This window comes from Diceros bicornis, chromosome 28 (assembly GCF_020826845.1).
Source record: "Diceros bicornis minor isolate mBicDic1 chromosome 28, mDicBic1.mat.cur, whole genome shotgun sequence".
NCBI classification, from domain to species: domain Eukaryota; kingdom Metazoa; phylum Chordata; class Mammalia; order Perissodactyla; family Rhinocerotidae; genus Diceros; species Diceros bicornis.
Window position 1 is genome coordinate 30,660,487 of NC_080767.1, and position 18,955 is coordinate 30,679,441.

Genomic DNA, 18,955 nt, shown 5'->3' on the forward strand with positions numbered 1-18,955 from the left:
AAGAAATCTTGCAGTTGTCAGGTTATTTAATGGGTAGAAGTGATTCAGTATCATTAACCTGGGCAAAGAGCTGAGACTATCCTTCAGAACTCATGTGTTAGACAGGTGGGAGGTACCTTCACAGGGCATAACAACGACCTCTGAAATTTGGGTGTCATTAAATATTACATTTGCAAGGACCATTTCCTGACCCAGGATAGTGGCTACCTTCTGACAGTTTTGGAGGACGAAGAACATTTTCTACTCATCTTGCTGACGTTTCTTTTGACCAACAACTAGCGACCTACGGATTTCAAGGTCAAACTCTAGAATTCCATCAGCACTAAGTGGGGACACATTATAAAAACATGGAAATGTACACTATGAAAAGGAAAAGACCAGGGAAAGATTATTAGCCAGTGGATTAAGGGCAGGCAGGACTTTGACTCCTCAGCCCCCCTCTAGGGGGCCACTGGTTGATCTTCATCTAAGATTTGAATTCTCCTGGGATCCTTGCCTCTGGCTTAAGGATTCCTTTTTCTGCTGGTTTCATATCCAGGGGAAAGATTTCTGATGCAGAGTATAAAGCTACAGCTAAACTTCCCTCCATAAACATTTCTGTTGCCTATGAACTAGGATTTGCAGCGTCGCTGGAACTCCTTGTATAATTGATTTAAGCCAGAAATGCCCTAGAATGCCCCAGCCCCTCTTCTAGGCACATCATGGCCACTGCTCCATGTGTGGGGCCTCATGAATCCCAGGTGAGTTCTAGTTTGCTAGGATAAGGGTACTTATGCCAGTGAAAGACTCCTCACACTCTCCTTCACTGAACAAGGTGAAGTCCATGGCCATGTGGTTCTGAGTAGGCAATCACCAGTTCAGAGGCTCAGTCATGTTGGTACCGACTTGTCCCAAAGAGGTAGCTGGGTCAGAGCCCTTAGAGCTTACATCCACCTCGGATTCTTTTCATTGTTCAAGTCTGCACATTGATTTTATTATTGGTGAGTGAGCCTTCCCCTTGGGAGGGTTGAAGGACGAGGGTAGTTGAGGAGGAGGGATGCCACCAAGACTGATAATCGATGAATACACATGTCGAGGGAGAGGGAGAATCTCCCTCTGCCCTTTTCCTTAAGGTTCTTATGGCTGGCCAAATAATCAACAAGACAGGTTAGCAGGAGAAAATAATACCAAGTTTAATAACATGTATACATGGGAGAAACTCAGAAATGAGCAACTCGTCCCTCTGTCTAAGCTGCTTGCTGAAGTATTGCAGCTAAAGGCGAGGAACATGTTGGTGGTGGGTAGTCGTCTGGGACTTCAGAGGCCAGGAAGACAATTCTTTTCAGGGTTGTCTATAGATAATGTGGTCAGGGAGAGACAGAGTTTTTGATAAAAGAGGCTTGATGCCTTTCCTATTGTAACCTCTATCCTACATTATCTTTACAGCCATCATGATAATAACTCCTTCCTGAAACAGATCCTTTGTTTTAAATTCTTTAAGCAGTTTGGGAGGGGAAACTCAAATATTCTTCCTGAGTTCTCTGAGTCCTTATTGTCTTCAGCTCGAAATAATCCGCATACCAGAGTGGTGCCTCCTGGGGTAGCTTGCCCTGAGCACCATCACACACAAACACAGCCTTATCAATTACATACTGAAACACATCCAATCCAGGTGGTAAACAGGCATTGAATTCACCCAAGTGCCCTCCCCAAGCTTCTTCATGATTGGGAGCTAATGAGTTAACACCTGGCCCAGGAGGGCGCTGCTAGGACCCTGTACAGGTTCCAGCCTGCACCTCATTAAGTTGTTTCAACATCATCCCTGGATACAACACATAAAGACAAAAGCCAGATAAATTGCTGATAACACTGAATTATCCTCCCTCCTTCCCGATGGCTGAAGGTGTCACCCAGGCAGGCAGCAGGGCTCACCTCTGCCAGGAAGGCCTTTTCAGTGCAGCCCAAGGGCTGAGCACACACCTGGATCCCAACAGCCCTGGCCCTTGCTGATACGGCACAGCTGCCCAGGGACACAATTTCCTGAATTACAGGCAGGCGTGGCATTATGGCAGAGGACGAGATATATTGTTGCATCCTTGGGCTTCCATTGGCCAAGAGAGCAAGGACAGTACCCTGAATAGGGTCACATTGCAGTGGGGGTCCATCTCATTCAGTCTTTGACAGGCAATCGTCTCTTTACATCTGAGACCCCTGAACAAACCAGAGGCCCAGGACAGCCAAGGAAGTCACAGGCAGTCCCGGGGTGTCCCCTGTGTCGGTGGAAGAGGGAGAATCTCCCTCTGCCCTTTCCCTTAAGGTTCTTCTGGCTGGCCAAATAATCAACAAGACAGGTTAGCAGGAGAAAATAATACCAAGTTTAATAACATGTATACATGGGAGAAAGCAGGGACACTGCGTTTCTCAACACAATAGCAGAAATTCTCATCTTAAATACCATTTTCAGCCAATCACAAAGGAGGATTTTGGGGGTGGGGGGGGAGTCAGTTACAGGAGATTACCACTAAAGCACAGTAAACAAGAGTAAGGTTTATTATACAGCCCCAAGGCCTCACCTTCCACATTGATAAGTTACTAGGAATGAGCTCATCCCCCCCTTTTCCCAATACAGAGAGGGAGATACCTTTACAAATGGAGACTTCCCTTGTAAAGGATTGTCTGACAGCTCCTCGCAGGGCCATCCAAAGAATGTGGCCAGAGAGACAGAACTCCCGATAAGATGGGCTTGTTGGTGCCTTTTCTATTGTAACCTCTATCCTAAATTATCTTTTATAGCAGTCATGATAATAACCCCTTCCTAAAACAGATTTTTTGGTTTTAAATTCTTTAGGCAGTTTGGGAGGGGAAACTCAAATATTTTTCCTGAGCTCTCTGAGTCCTTATTGTCTTCAGCTCGAAATAATCCGCATACCAGAGTGGTGCTTCCTGGGGCAGCTTGCCCTGAGCACCATCAGTTCCCTCCTCTGAAACTTCCCTAGAAGTTTCACATATTAAAAGCTGAGCTGGTGACTGTGGAGAGAGAAATCGTGTTAGTAGTCTAGTGATAAGAAGTCTGCAAAGAGAGAAAAGAACATAGATTAGAATGAGGATGAACAAGCAGAAAAGAACAAATCGGAGCACATTTCCCCACACTCCATTAAACCAGTCCCCCAATCCTGGAAATAAGTCAGTCCAATAAAATGTGTGAGCTTCGTTTATCTGATGAAAAATGTCAATCTTCTCTTTTAATAGATTTAAGTTAGATATTACTTGACCTGTTTGATTCACATAAAAGCAACATTTTTCTCCAATGATTGCGCATGTTCCTCCTTGCTGGGCAGTGAGTATGTCCAGAGCACGTCGATTTTGGAGCACCACAGATGCTAGGCTGTTAATCTCTGACTGGAGTATGTTCAAAGTTTGCATGGTGGTGTTGAACTCTTGTTCCATTACCATAGAGAGATTTAATATTGCTTTCTCTAACTCATAATCTCCAAAGCCGGGGAATAGGACTCTCAAGGCTGAAAAGAACTTGGAGTTGTGTTACACAAATGGATTTTCCACGATTTCTCGACTGGCACGTTTATGTGGCACAATCTTATGAACAAACGAACCCAAGTTTGTAATTTGGCTAGCATTTAAGGTGGAGTGTTTGGTGACAGAAGGAGCCAGGTATCCAAGTCCGCATCGTCCTGACCAATTAGGTGGGAATTCTTTATACACTTTGTTGCCGCATAAAATGAAAAGACCAGTGTAGTTTAAAGACAAGGTTAGAATTGAGTCTGTAGTTCCCAGGATCTGGACTATTTCATGATCTGTGCCACTTGCACTGTTACTACCTAAACATCTCCATTTCCCATGAGCTCCTGTCAGTCTGCGAGAACAGAATAGATTGCAGAATAGCTGGTACAGGAGGCCTGCAGTCTGATTTTGGCAGCTATAAAGCCTGGTCTTGTCACCTGACCAGGTGAGTCCAGATTTTTGATCCACCCATATATAGTCTGTGGCATTGGGCAGCCTAACCATGCGGATAGCTGCGATACCCCAAGTTGCACATGGGTGGCTCATAGGCCATCTAGAGCACTTGGTGATTTGGCAAATGCTTGTGCCAGAGGGAGTAGTGATAGAGTTACTTATAATTCCCTTGAGAGTTCTGAAGATGCCACCTGTGGAATCAAACCACAGAGTTTGACTGCAATATTGTCTCGGTATGTCACCCAGGAAAGGCCCAGCGCCATGTTTACTTTCAATGCAGAGGGAAAAACTTTCACCTATTGCTTGTACTTGGGCAAGGGACAGTCCTTGACCTTCTAAGTAGTCTTTCTGGGGCCCAAGTGACTCACCAGGAGAAGAAGCAGAGTGAAGTTTCCCTTGTTGCGGATACCATACTCTGTTATTCATCCATTTTTCGTACTTAGTCTACCAGGTGTTCATATCAGCAAGAACAAAGACTAGTTCAGGTTCTTTTGCACTATCTAGCTGTTGACATAACCAACAGTCAGATTGATTAGTTAGCGTGGCTAGGGCTTGGTAAACTGGCATAACGGGGTGTTTGGTCTGTGCCCGACCTGTTGAAAAGGAGAGGGTTAGTAAAAGCAAGACACGGATCAGAAAAGAGCACATAGCGGAGACTTAGAGAGGGGAAGAGGGACAGATAGAGACCAGCACTCTCCAGTCAGCTTTCTAATAAATGATTAAAAAAAAAATATATATATATATATATATATATATATCCACTAATAGTTTGTGTGTGTGAGTGTGTATATATATAGGGAGTTTTGAAGCAAGGGGGAGGAAATGGGTCAAAGTAGGTTTACTCGATCCGTGATCTTGGGAAAAGCTGTCTACTTCGTGATGTCGGCTGCTTCTGGGGCCTGGGTTTTGGCCCTCGAAATCTTTAGTTTAAGGTCACCTGTGGGGATTATCTCCCAGTTGTCTTGAGAGCGATGTTCTGGGTCTATTTTGGCGTGGCTCGCATGGATCCAGGAAGATTTTTCCTTTATTTTGATGGCAGTGCAGGTCGTCAGTAAGACTTCATAAGGTCCTTCCCAGCGAGGTGACAGTGCGTGTTTTCTTTTAAAGACCTTGATGTACACCCGGTCTCCTGGTCGAAAGGGATGGCAAGGCTTGTCAGAAGGTGGTGGCCATGCCTCTTCTACCTGTTGACGATATGCTTCAAGTATACTAGTTAATTTTTGTATATAACAAGTCATAGCATCAAATTGTTCACTTAAGTTCCCATAATATTCATTTAATCCAGGAATTGAAGGTTTAGAGACACCAGTAGGCATCAGATGTCCAAAAACTATTTCAAAAGGAGTCAATCCATGCCTTCTATTTGGAGTATTTTGAATCTTCATAAGGGCCAAGGGCAGAGCTTCTGGCCATTTAAGTCCAGTTTCTTGACAGATTTTTCCTAGAGTTCTTTTTATATCTAGATTTTTACGTTCCACTTGCCCTGATGACTGAGGGTGATATGGGGTATGAAATTTTAATGAATACCCCAGAGTTTTTGCGAGCAAGTGGTTTATCTCTGCTGTAAAATGAGTTCCTTGGTCTGATTCAATCCATAAAGGAATGCCAAAACGAGGAATAACTTCAGTTATTAATTTTTTTTACCACTGTTGTGGCATCTGCATGTCCGGTCGGATAGCATTCAGTCCATCCACCAAACATGCAGACAATAACCAAACAGTGAGAGTAACCTAAAGCTGAAGGCAAGTCTATAAAATCCATTTGGAGTGCCGCAAAAGGCAGCATGGGCCTGGGAGGACTTCCTGGATCACACTGATTTCTCCCAGAGACTTGGTAAGATTTGCAAGTTGTGCACTGGGAGGTGATTTGGTCAGAAATTTTATGGATGCCAGGGCAAAACCAATTGTCTTTCAGTTCCTTAACTATCCCCCGTTTGCACATATGTCCCATTTGGTGGGAGATAAGTGCAAGCCAAAAAGTCAAAAGAAAAGGAGCTACTGGAAGTCCATTTGGTCCAATGTATAATCCATCTGATAATTGTTTGGCACCCTTTTGTATCCAATTGTCTTTTTCAGATTGTGGGGCATTTGCCTGATAGTTAATAACATCAGTCAGGGATAAAGGCAGGTTTAAGAATTGGGTGGAAAACGGATAAGGGGGTCCATAGTGAGCTGCATGTTTAGCAGCTCTGTCAGCCCTGTCATTCCCTAAAGATATGACATCAGTCTCCTTAGTATGGGCTGAACACTGAACAATGGCAATTTTTGAAGGAAGGTGAATAGCTTGTAATAAGGCTGCAATTAAGTGTCCATTAGCAATAGGAGTTCCTGCAGAAGTTAAGAATCCACGGGATTTCCAAATTGTGCCAACAGCATGGCAGACTCTAAAAGCATATTTGTGTAAACGAAAGAAAAACAAGGTTAATGGTTAGAGCAAATTGTAAACCAGTTTTTGAGTTTAGAGGACAGCCAGTGAAGAAGAATTTTAGATGTCAGCGTCAAAGTATCTTTTGCAGTTTAAAATGTCTCTGATGGTGTCGTCAGGTCATCTCTTAAGTTTATGTCAAGTTCATCAGCTTTAGTTTGTAAGGCTTCAGGAAAAAGGGCAGGTTCAGTTCTCAGTGATTTTAAATGAAAATGATGGAAAAAATCAAAAACGTTAGTTTGGACATCTGTAGCCAGATATTTCAGGAGACTAGAAGAAATCAGGATCCAGTCCAGTCAACAGATATAAAACAAAAACCTCAAAAGACAACAAAACTAGGATCTAATATCTGCAAACTTATACTGAAATAGTTTTTACTGAAATATAATTTTTCTCTCTAAAATCACCCTCATTTTTATTAAGATAGCAAAATTAAAACTAGTTTGCAAAATAAATCTAGTTCCAATAGAGTTGGCTCAATTATTTACATAAGTACAGCAAGAATAGCAGTTGATCACATAGGCTCTCTTAAATCTGCTTTGCTGGAACTTTTTATAAGGAATCTCAGATTGAACTTTAAAGGTCTCTCGAGGCCAGGAAAGCCAAGCCAAGGATTTTGTCATCAGACTTTGCCTGCAATACCTATAGATTTGGGTGAATTCCTCTCTTCTGAGGTTTCCCCAAAATATTTCGAGGTTCCTTGTACCTGCCAGATAAGTGACATTCTTTACTTATCCTGGTAAGTGCTGCTTGGAATATAAAGGTACCAGGCCAATATTTCCACGTGGCTTTATTCCATAAAGTCCAATCTTCATTCTTCAAAAGCTGTATGGTTATATTGCAAATATGATGTTCCAGTCACAACCTTGGTAATAGGACCAGTGTTTCCAATTGTGTCCTGTTTTAAGGAGAACAGATTCTTATTGAACTTATGCAAACAACTATATTGCCATGAAAACAACAATACTCACTGACTAAGAGCTTCCAAATTCGAGGGATCAGATAGAGAGAAAAAGGTAAATATTTTAATTTTACTTACAAAAATATCATTTACTAAATTGCTGTAAGTCATAGCTATCTCGGGAGAAAAGAGAAAAAGTTTTCCTTAAATCTGAAAAAACAAAACATTAAAAATTCAGCAATACTTCAAACGAAAAATCATAAAAATTATAATCATCCTTATCAGTTCATTCAGTCTTGTGTAATCTATTTTTGATCCCAATCTTTTTGTTAGCAGCTTCATGAAGTCAGTTTTTCCATCAGATTTCTGTAATTTTTTTTTTTTTACCAAGTTCAGTTTTATGATCAGAAAGTTTGTCAGAAACCTGTATTCCAGTGTAAATATCAGAGTCCTTTCCATGAATTTTTCTGAAGTTGAAACATATTTTGCAAAAGCATTAGAGCAAAGAAATAAGTCTGTAAACAAGACCTCAAAATGGCAATTGACAAGGAAATTTGGTTAATTTTGTGACATACAACACTTTAAAATAATAATAATAACCAGAATTATGACTGATAACCAGGACAGATCAGAATTTCAGTAATGTTATACAATTTTAAAACATCTATGTCAATAACATTTGCCCACATAATAGCACCTAAGCAGGCTTGTCATCACTGTTCTGACAATGCTTTCCATGTAATTGAACATATTGAATAAGCCTAATAAGTTTAGTATCTTTCCCCTTATACGAAGAGAGCAAATTTCTTTGAGAAGTTCCAGGGCCCTTTGAAAATTCCCAAAGAAATAAAAGTTAAAAAAAAGACTTTAAGATATGAATTTTAGGGGAGCTTTTCAAAAATATAAACAATCAAAGCAAACAGAGCATTAATAGTCCAAAAAGCCTTAATAGAGAGACCTCAGTCTTTTGAACACAGGAAATTATTTTAACAGTTTTTTTTTTTTTTTTTTAGGTAGACTTACTCAAAGGTAAAGAAAAATCTTTTATAACTTCTTTATCAAGTTTAAGCAAATTATCCTCTTACGAGAAATTTCAATTTTGCACCAGCTTACTTCTGCTATTAAAACTCATTTACTTAATTAAATTTATTTCAATCTTAGCCAACTTGACCATACAAAAACTCCTTTTCCAGAATTCCTCTTCCACAAACCTTCTATAACTTTCTTTTTACATTCAGAATTTGTCCCATGTCTTTCTTTTCCCTTCTAGTACTTGAGGACAAATTTATCTTTCTTAACCAAACAAAATATTTCCATTCTTTGTTCCTTCTTTATATATCTTACTTTCCTTGTACACAGACATATTTTTCTTAATTTTTCTTAATTTTTAATCACATATACTAATTAGAAATTTTAACCCTTAGAAACCTTAATTTGTAAGTAAAAACTAAACAATTATAAACTTTCTTTTACATTAGTATCTTGTGGCTTGGAAAATTTATAAGCACTTTATAACTTCTAGAAACATGTTACTTTATAGTACAATCTTTTAATAAAACACATGTTTACCAATAGACCCAAAACACCTTTTAGTTTTCCTGTAATGAAAAGCCAAAAGTAGACAAACGTACATTTAGCAATCAATGTCTAATATCTTATCTTATTTGGAAATGATGATAGAGAATTTTTTTTTATAAAATTTAGCAAAACTGTAAAGCTTTAAGTCACCAAAAAGAGTTTGGAAGCAGTAACTACCATAACACATAATTATTGTTTAAAGTTCATCCAACATTTATCTTTTTCACAACTATTTACTTGTTTCCAATAATTATTTAGATTGCCTATAAGACTTCATAAGACTTCAGATAAAATTAGCCATCATTTAAATTACTATTTTTGTTAACTAGTTCTGTAATAGAAATAACATCAGTTTTTTCCTACAAAATTTCATGCAATTTTTATCACTTCTTATACCTTTAAACATAGTTATCATTAAGATTTTTATCAATAGGTCTTGGTCTTCTAATTTTGGACAAGGGAAGCATTCCCAGTCAGACATTTTAAAACATACTCAGGCAAAGTTGATGTAACCTCTTTATATAAAATTAGCTCAAACATTCCAACCTTTATAATCTTATCAACACTTACACTTTAACATGTTCTCAATTCAATTGTAACCTGAGTCAAGGTCTTAAGACTAGTCAAATTTTTTCCTTCCTTTTTTTTTGGCCTTAATTCTTAGGTATCAATTAAGCAATTATGTGAGAGCTCGCAAAACATTTTTTTTTTTCCAATTTAGAAGTTTTTCTAATTCAAAGAATCCGTCGTCTGGCCATTGACAGTAGGATCTTCACTTGTATATTTATTCCAATAGTGACTCGAACCAATAAGCCTTTTTAAGGAAAGACCCGGAGGTAACTTTCCACGCGTAGAATAAATTTACCATGGACGCAAAGAGGCGTCCCTGGTGAGGGCACAGATGATGTAGCCCCCGTGATCCACAGACTTCACTCCCAAAGATATTCAGAGAAAGTAAAGACCTTCGTTGCACAGGCGGTAAGGATGGTGTAGTGAAAACGGTGTCTCCGGTCTCCCACAATAGTGTGGGACGCCTCCAGTCACAGACCCGCTAATCTGTGACACCGGGCAGGCGATACTGGAATGGGATTTTTCCAGCACTAACAAGCAACGAAGGTAAAGACGACAAAAGCCCTTATGGACTGGGCCTTTTATGACAAACTCCCCTGAGAACTTGGCACAGCTGGACAAAGAGACAGTTCTGAACCCCAGTCTACTCAACTGGCCACCAAGGTGCACCCCGGTAAATGCACCTTCCGTATGGTGGAGACCAAGGAGAATATTCTCACTGGTCACAAAGCCAAGTTTTCTCAGGACATAGAACAAGACAGAAGGAAAAACCTCATCCTTTTTTTTTTTTTTTTTTTTTTTTTTGTGCACAATGACAGCTTTAGCCAAGCCTTAGGTCTCTTGGACCCAGAATAATATTTAGAGGGGGAGATGCCGCGGGGTTGGGGACTGTGTGCTTTACAGAGTACCTCCTCGTTGCATGGACATTTTCTTGCAGTTGGCGGGGGACCTGTGTCATCTACCCCGTTCCGTGACCCAACTTATCCTGACACGGGAGTCTTTTGAAAGTGGCGAGCGCCCTAATGGCTCTTAACTGCTCGACTCGCGCCGACCAAATTTGCGGCCTTTTTGGCTTTCAAGATGCCCTCGGCAATGGCCTTCACTTCGTGTGCATAACCCACAGCAAAGTTTGTAGACGCCGGTCTGGTGAGACCCGCAAACTCACCAGTCTGTGGGGCCGGCCCGGACAGCAGGCTTATAGGGCCTATGCCTGCATCCTACCCTATGGTATTTCCTTCTTATGACAAAAGACACAGACAAGAGAGAAAAACAGAGACTACCTCTGGGAGGAAAAGGGATCAAGATCAAAACCAAGAGTACTCTACCAAATTTAAACCAAGAGTCACTAAAAGCCCAAGAAACTAGTTTCCCAAATATTTTCTCCTGCCAATCTAAATTTAGAAAGAGAAAAAATTCTCACCACTTCCTTCCGCCGGACTCCGCAGATAGAGATTCCGGGAGGCTGACATGGTAAGAAGTCTTACCTTTTGCGGGCTTTCGTCAGGCATTCCCGTATCTCATCATCTGCAGTAGTCCAGGGAGAAGGCAGGTCTTCCAGCCAGAGAAGGCAACTTGCCAGCCAGTGCTTCTCCTGGCTGGCTCGCCAAAACTGTCGGGGGAAGAGGGAAAATCTCCCTCTGCCCTTTCCCTTAAGGTTCTTCTGGCTGGCCAAATAATCAAGACAGGTTAGCAGGAGAAAATAATACCAAGTTTAATAACATGTATACATGGGAGAAAGCAGGGACACTGCGTTTCTCAACACAATAGCAGAAATTCTCATCTTAAATACCATTTTCAGCCAATCACAAAGGAGGATTTTGGGGGTGGGGGGGGAGTCAGTTACAGGAGATTACCACTAAAGCACAGTAAACAAGAGTAAGGTTTATTATACAGCCCCAAGGCCTCATCTTCCACATTGATAAGTTACTAGGAATGAGCTCATCCCCCCCTTTTCCCAATACAGAGAGGGAGATACCTTTACAAGTGGAGACTTCCCTTGTAAAGGATTGTCTGACAGCTCCTCGCAGGGCCATCCAAAGAATGTGGCCAGAGAGACAGAACTCCCGATAAGATGGGCTTGTTGGTGCCTTTTCTATTGTAACCTCTATCCTAAATTATCTTTTATAGCAGTCATGATAATAACCCCTTCCTAAAACAGATTTTTTGGTTTTAAATTCTTTAGGCAGTTTGGGAGGGGAAACTCAAATATTTTTCCTGAGCTCTCTGAGTCCTTATTGTCTTCAGCTCGAAATAATCCACATACCAGAGTGGTGCTTCCTGGGGCAGCTTGCCCTGAGCACCATCACCTGCTCCTGGGGAGAGAGTGTTTCCCCTGCTCAGCTCTGCTGCATGAGGCAGCAAGACTCCTGCTGTCCTTGATTACAACAGTAAGGTGTTCCATCAGCTCCAGTAAGAATGTGGCTGTCCACACAGTGACTATTGGGCAGGAGGGAGACAGGGATGGTGGCCTGATGTCTCCTAGGGATGCTTTTCCTCACAAAGAGCCAGCCCTCCATTTGTGGTGGGTCTTAAGTCGCTAGCTTTGGGCAGTGTAGGCACTTCAGTCTGATTTCTGCACAAAAGTTGGCTGTTTGATTTTGATTTTTTTACAATTCCATTCTGGGTGCCCACTCTCCAAGTGGTTCTGTGTGAAGTGGGACATGAAAGCGCGAGTGAATTGAAAAAGTTTTACAAACATCCATCCTCTCCCATTTGCTTATAAACTGCACCTGCAGATATGTTAAGAGATCTGGAGATTGGAGGCCCTTCTGCCTTGGCTGTCTTTGGCTGATGGCTCTAGATAACCCTGTTAAATGAGTTTGCACCACTGCATCCTGAATGGTCTTCTGACCAACGTTTGCACAAAATCAACCTGAATATTGACAGAAAACCCTCGAGGGAGGAGGAGATCAATCAATGTTTTCTTCCTGAGGGCATTACCAGCAAGGCAGCTCTTAGAGAAACTTCAGTAACTCTGGAAGGATGTGGAGCAGAATAATCATGCCAGCGACTCCTGGAACCCCCTCTTTCTTCCCTTGTTCCTTTCCATAGGTGTGACAAGCATGAGGGTGAGCAAATCTCTGCTGCTACCCATTTGGTAACAATATAATTTTTACATTTAAATGAGGCAGTTCCTCAAACTCCATTTAAATAAAACAATCCAGTAGAGTCCTAGGTTTTGTTTTGCCTCTGTGCATATGGAAGACAAGGGAAGCATTTATCTTTCCAAAGCCAAGATGTTAATTTAAATATCATTACCTGGGCTCCAGTTAACAAGGAAGAATTCTAAAATTCCGTATGCGCAAAATTATCCTTCAAAAGCGAAAGAGAAATAAAACTCTCTCAGACAAACAAACACTGAGAGAATTTGTCACCAGTAGACCTGTATTGTAAGAAATGTTAAAAGAAGTTCTTCAGAGAGAATGATATAGATCGGAAACTTGGATCTACATATTGAAAGGAGGACTGTTAGGGAAGTAATAAATATGAATGTAAAATGAAATATTTTATTCATTGTTAATTTACCTAATAAATGACTGCTCAAGGTAATAATAGCAACAATATAGAAGGAGATAATTGCTTATGGATAAGTGAAATGATGACAATAATGTTCTAAGTGATGGGATGGAGGAATTGGGAATACTCTGTTATGAGGTATCTATGCTCTGGATAGTGTTATTTGAAAGTAGACTCAGATGAATTATAAATATATATTGCAAACTCTAGGGTAATGACTAAAAAACCTTTCAGTAAAATGAATGTGCTAAGAGAGAAAAGGATATAGAATCATGTAAAATGATAATTAAAACCAGAGATGGAAGAAAAAGAGAGGAGGAAGATAGAAACAAAAAACAATTGCAATAAATAGAAACAGGTACAATATGGTAGATACTAATCCTGCTATATCAATAATCACTTTAAGTGTGAATGGACTACACCAATCAAAATATAGAGACCGTCAGAGTGGATAAAAAGACAAGACCCAACTATATTTTCCTATAAGTAACCCACTTTAAATATAAAGACACTGATACATTAAAAGTATAGAAGTGTGGGAGATCAAGATTTGGCCACCCTGAAATCTATCTCTTTACCTTGGTTGTTTTCTCTGAGGACATTTGACCTCCCCCACTAACTGCCCAAAGAATTTGACATGGTGGCTCCTTCCTGGAACAGATCTATCATGATGGCTGTAAAGATAACGTAGGGTAAATGTTACAATAGGAAAGGCACCAACAAGCCCCTCTTATCAGAAGTTCTGTCTCTCCGGCCACATTCTCTGGATGACCCTGTGAAGAGTTGCCAGACAATCATTTACATTTATAAGGGAAATCTCCATTTGTAAAGGTATCTCCCTCTCTGTTTGGAGAAGAGAGGGGGATGAGCTCATCTCTAGTGACTTGTCAATGTGGAAGGTGAGGCCTTGAGCTACATAATAAACCTTACTCTTGTTTACTGTGCTTTAGTGGTAATCTCCTGTAACTGACTCCCCCCACCCCAAAAATCCTCCTTTGTCATTGGCTGAAAATGATATTTAAGACTAGAATTTCTGCTATTGTGTTGAGAAACGCAGTGTCCCTGCTTTCTCCCATGTATACATGTTATTAAACTTGGTATTATTTTCTCCTGCTAACCTGTCTTGTTAATTATTTGGCCAGCCAGAAGAACCTTAAGGGAAAGGGCAGAGGGAGATTTTCCCTCTCCCCCGACAGAAGCAAACACAGAGATTTGAAGAAAATATTTACAAATCTTATATCTGACAAGGGATTGACATCCAGAACATAAAAAGAACTCCTAAAACTCAAACACAATAGCAAAAAGCAATAGCCCAATTCAAAAATGAGCAAAGTTCTTCGGTGACATTTCTCCAAAGAAGATATACCAATGGCCAATACGCATATAAGAATATGCTTGACATCACTCATCATTAGAGAAATGCGAATCAAAACCATAAGGAGATACTACTTCATATCTATTAGGATGATTATTATCAAAAAAAAGAAAACAGTGGATGGAAAGGATGTGGGAAAATTCATATCCTCTGCACTGCTGTTGGAAATACAAAATGGTGCAGCCACTATGGAAAATGTCATTGTGGTTCCCCCAAAATATTAGAAATACAATTACCATATTATCCAGCAATTCAATTTCTAGGTATATACACAAAAGAACTGAATGCAAGGACTCAAGCAGATATTTTTGACTCGTGTTTAGAGCAGCATTATTCACAATAGCCAAAAGGTGGAAGCAACCCGTGTCCAATGACAGATGACTGGATTAACAAAATGTGGTATATAAATACAATGGAATATTAATCAGCTTTAATAAAGTACAAAATTCTGATACATGCTAAAATATGGATGAATCTTGAAGATATTATGCTAAGTGAAATAAGCCAGACACAAAAGGACAAATATTGTATGATGCCACTTAAATGAGGTACCTAGAGTAGTCAGGTGCATAGTGAGAAAGCAGAATGGTGCTTACCAGGAGCTAGGGAGTGGTGAATTGGTAGTTATTGTTTAATGGATACAAAGTTTCAGTATGGAATGACGAAAAAGTTCTGGAGATGTATAGTGGTGATGGTTGCACAATAATGTGAGTTCTTATAACTATAGAACTATACCCTTAAAAATGACTCAAATGGTAAATTTTACTTAATGTATATTTTACCACAATACAATAGTAAAGGGATGGAGAGACATATACCTTGCAAACACTAATCAAAAGAAATCTGGTGTAGCTATATTATTGTCAGACAAAGCTAACTTCAGAATTGAAAAATTATCAGCAATAAAGAAGACATTATATAATGATAAAGGGGTCAATTCACCAAGAAAACATAATAATCATTAATATGTGGACACCTAACAAAGGAGTGTCAAAAACTGATAGAATAGCAAGGAGAAATAGATAAATCCACTATTGTAGTTGGAGATTTCAGCACCCCTCAATCAATAAGAAATGTACTCAGCAGGGAGCATATCAGTAAGGATATAGTTGACCGGAATGGCACCGTCAGTCAACTGGATCTAATTGACATTTCTAGAACACTTCACTCAACAACAGTGGATCACACATTTTTCTCAAGCTCACATGGAATATTCACCAAGATAGCCCATATTCTAGGTTATAAAACACACCTTGACCAATTTAAAAGAATAGAAATCATACAAAGTATGCTCTTAGACCACAATGGAATTAAGCCAGATAGCAATAGCAGACACATAGCTGGAAAATCTCAAAATATTTGTATATTAAGCAACACACATCTAAATACCCCATGGGTCAAATAAGAAGTCTCTAGACAAATTTTTGAATATTTTAAACTAAATGAAACTGAAAATACAACTTACAAAAAGTTCTGGGATGCAGCAAAAGCAGTGCTTAGAGGGAAATTTATAGCATTGAATGCATATAATAGACAAGATGAAAGATCTAAAACTGGTCAGCTAAGCTTCTACCTCAGGCAACTAGAGAAAGAAGACAATATAAACTGAAAACAACAGAAGAAAAGAAATAACAAAAATTGGAACAGAAATTGGTGAAATTGAAAACAGGAAATCAATAGAGGAAATCCATGAGACCAAAAGTTGGTTCTTTGACAAGATTAATAAAATTGATATATCTTTAGCCAGGCTAACAAAAAGAGTTCTTTACAAAGCACAATGTGTGGCTCAAGGAAGCTGCAGGAAGGCTAGAGCATCTGGCTGGGGTCTCTGGAGCTGGGAACAGACCCAAACCATGCCAGTCCCATAAGCTGCAGGTTGAGATGCCACCAAGGCCTGTGAGGCCTAGGCAGGGGATAAACTCTGTTCCTTCATCTGTCAGATATTCATGGGACACCTACTGTGTGCCAGTGCAGTGCAGTGAACAGAGCACACACCACTCTCCCTGTTCTCAAAGAATATATGTTCCAATGGCAAGAGGGCAGGGGACACCTACAGAGAAGTATGTCAGCCTTACTGAAGAAGAGGAGGGGTGATCAGACCAATTACCAAGGGATCCTTCTGACAGAGGCTCTCTCTCAGCCTCTGCCAGAGACCAGGTCTGCCACTGCCAGGACAGCCAGAGTCAGAGTATGGGTGTGGGGCTGGCCTCTGGACAGGAAGGAGACAGCACAGGAGCCCAGCCCCCCACAGGGGTGCTGGAGGAGAGTGATATGGAAGGAAAAGCCAGGCCTTTGACTCTGCCTAACATACGCATACCCCCATCACCATCTCCTCCATCCTAGACACCTGGCTTGATCAGTATTAGGAAGATTTCTGTCATTTCTGTACACTTTATTGGCCTAAAGTATTTGGTGTCCTGCATGCAGCTCAACCTGCCTGTATTGGACCTGGAGCACCATGCCCACCTTCTCCTGGCCCAGATGGAGCATCCAGAATCTATTGGGGCAGAGCCTTAGGGAAAGGAGGATTGGGGTACATGTGCACATTAGAGGAGGGGCATAGGGTTGGGCCACACTATGAGAAGCCTCCAGAAGAGGGTGTTGGGCCAGGAACAAAAAGTAGCCTCAGACTACTCGTCTGGTAGACTGAAATCTGAAAAGACTTCCTGGGGTGGAGTCTGGGATTCTCTTAAATGGGATGTGATGTCTTCTGTCTTTGGAAAGGCAAATGGAAAGCCATTCATGTTGGTGAACACATCTCCTCTCCCACTTCCAGTGCCAACTCCAGGGCTTGACCCATCACCAGCTTCACAGCTGGAGCCAGCTACAGTGCCAATACCAGCATCAGCACCAGAACTAGAACAAGTCCAGAGCTAGAGCCAAATCCAGAATTTAAGTGAGATTCAGTACCACCAGCTCTGCTCTAGCTCGAGCTGGAGCTAGCACCAGTTTTAATCTAGAGCCAGCCTCAGAGCTAGAGCTAGCTCCAGCACCATCTCTAGCACCATCTCTAGAGCTAGAGACAGTTCTAGTGCCAATTCTAGCTCCAGTGCCAGAGCTGAAGCCAACTCCAGATATGGCTTAAGCTATTGTTAAAGCAAAGAGATTACTGGTTGGTTCTGGAGGATATCAACTGGGAAGGAGCTCAAAGGAATCGTCTGGAGTGATGTCAATGCTTTGTGTACTAATATGTATTTGTCAAAATGGATTAACTAGTTCAGTCATGTCTGAGCATATCATTGCATGTAAAGTATATATTATAATAAAATATAAAAAGAATACAGGCTGTTCAATTTCCTTTTACTTTTATGAAGTGAAAAACTACCAGAAGTAATATGTGGTGATAAAAAATAAGATTTACCTTTGGAGGAAATGACTGAGAGGGGCATGATGGAGGATTATTTCTTTATCTGGCTGATGATTTCATGGGTGTGTTTCTTTTGTGATAATTCTCTTTGCACATAATGTATCTAATTTTTTTCTATGTACATTATATTTTAATTAGCAAGTATTTATTTTATAAAAAGCACTGCTTGACTCTATCCATAGTCTCCTCCATATTCCTACCTCCCTCTCTCCTCTCAAGAGGAAATGAATAGCTTGAATTTATGTTTATGATTCCATTAAATTTCTACAGTTTTATTTCTATGTGTACGGATCTCTCTCGTCTCTGTTTCTGTCTTTCTGTCTCTCTCTCTCTTTCTCTATTTTTGTGTATATACATATTTACATATGTATGCATGTGTGTATATATACACATACACATATAGACACATACATACATACACACAAATACATCATATACATGTCTTAAGTCTGCTTGTGCTGCCATAACAAAATACCGTACACTGGGCGGCTTAGACAACAGAAAGTTATTTTCTCACAGTTCTGGAGCCTAGAAGTCTGACATCAAGGTTCCAGTAGATTTGTTTTCTGATGAGAACTCTCTTCCTGGGCTTGCAGATGGTCACCTTCTCAATGAGTCTTCGTACTACCTTTTCTTAGTGTGTGTGCATGGAAAGAGACAGCAAGCTCCCTGGTGTCTCTTCTTATAAGGACATGAATCCTATTGAATCAGGGCCCATTTGTATGAGCTCATTTAACCTTAATTATGTTCTTAGAGGCCCCATCTCCAAATACAGCCACACTGGGGGTTAGGGCTTCAATATACGAACTTTAGAGGGACACAAACACCATTCCATAACAACACATATACATATAAAATCTTCATTTGTTTCTCCATTGTGTCATATTGTTGGAGCCTTGCTTTTTTTTCTCTCAATATTTCGTTTCTATAATCCACTGATATGGCATACAATATGCCATATCATATATATCATATGGTCTACAATATTCCTTATGTAAAAACACCATATTTTGGTTGTTATTGGACTTTTTTTTTTCATTTTTTTCTGCTATTACAAACAATGTTGCTAAGAGCCTCCGTATTTATGTCTCCAGTTGTACATGTGCAAAACTTCTTTAAGATATAAACCTGATAGTGGAATTGCATGGTCTAAGGCAATGCACATTTTCAACAGCAAAACATAATGTGATATTGTTTCTCTATTAGAAATGAATAAGACTTCCAATTAATATACATTATTATCAAAAAAGCAGCCTCTAATAAATTTTCCAAT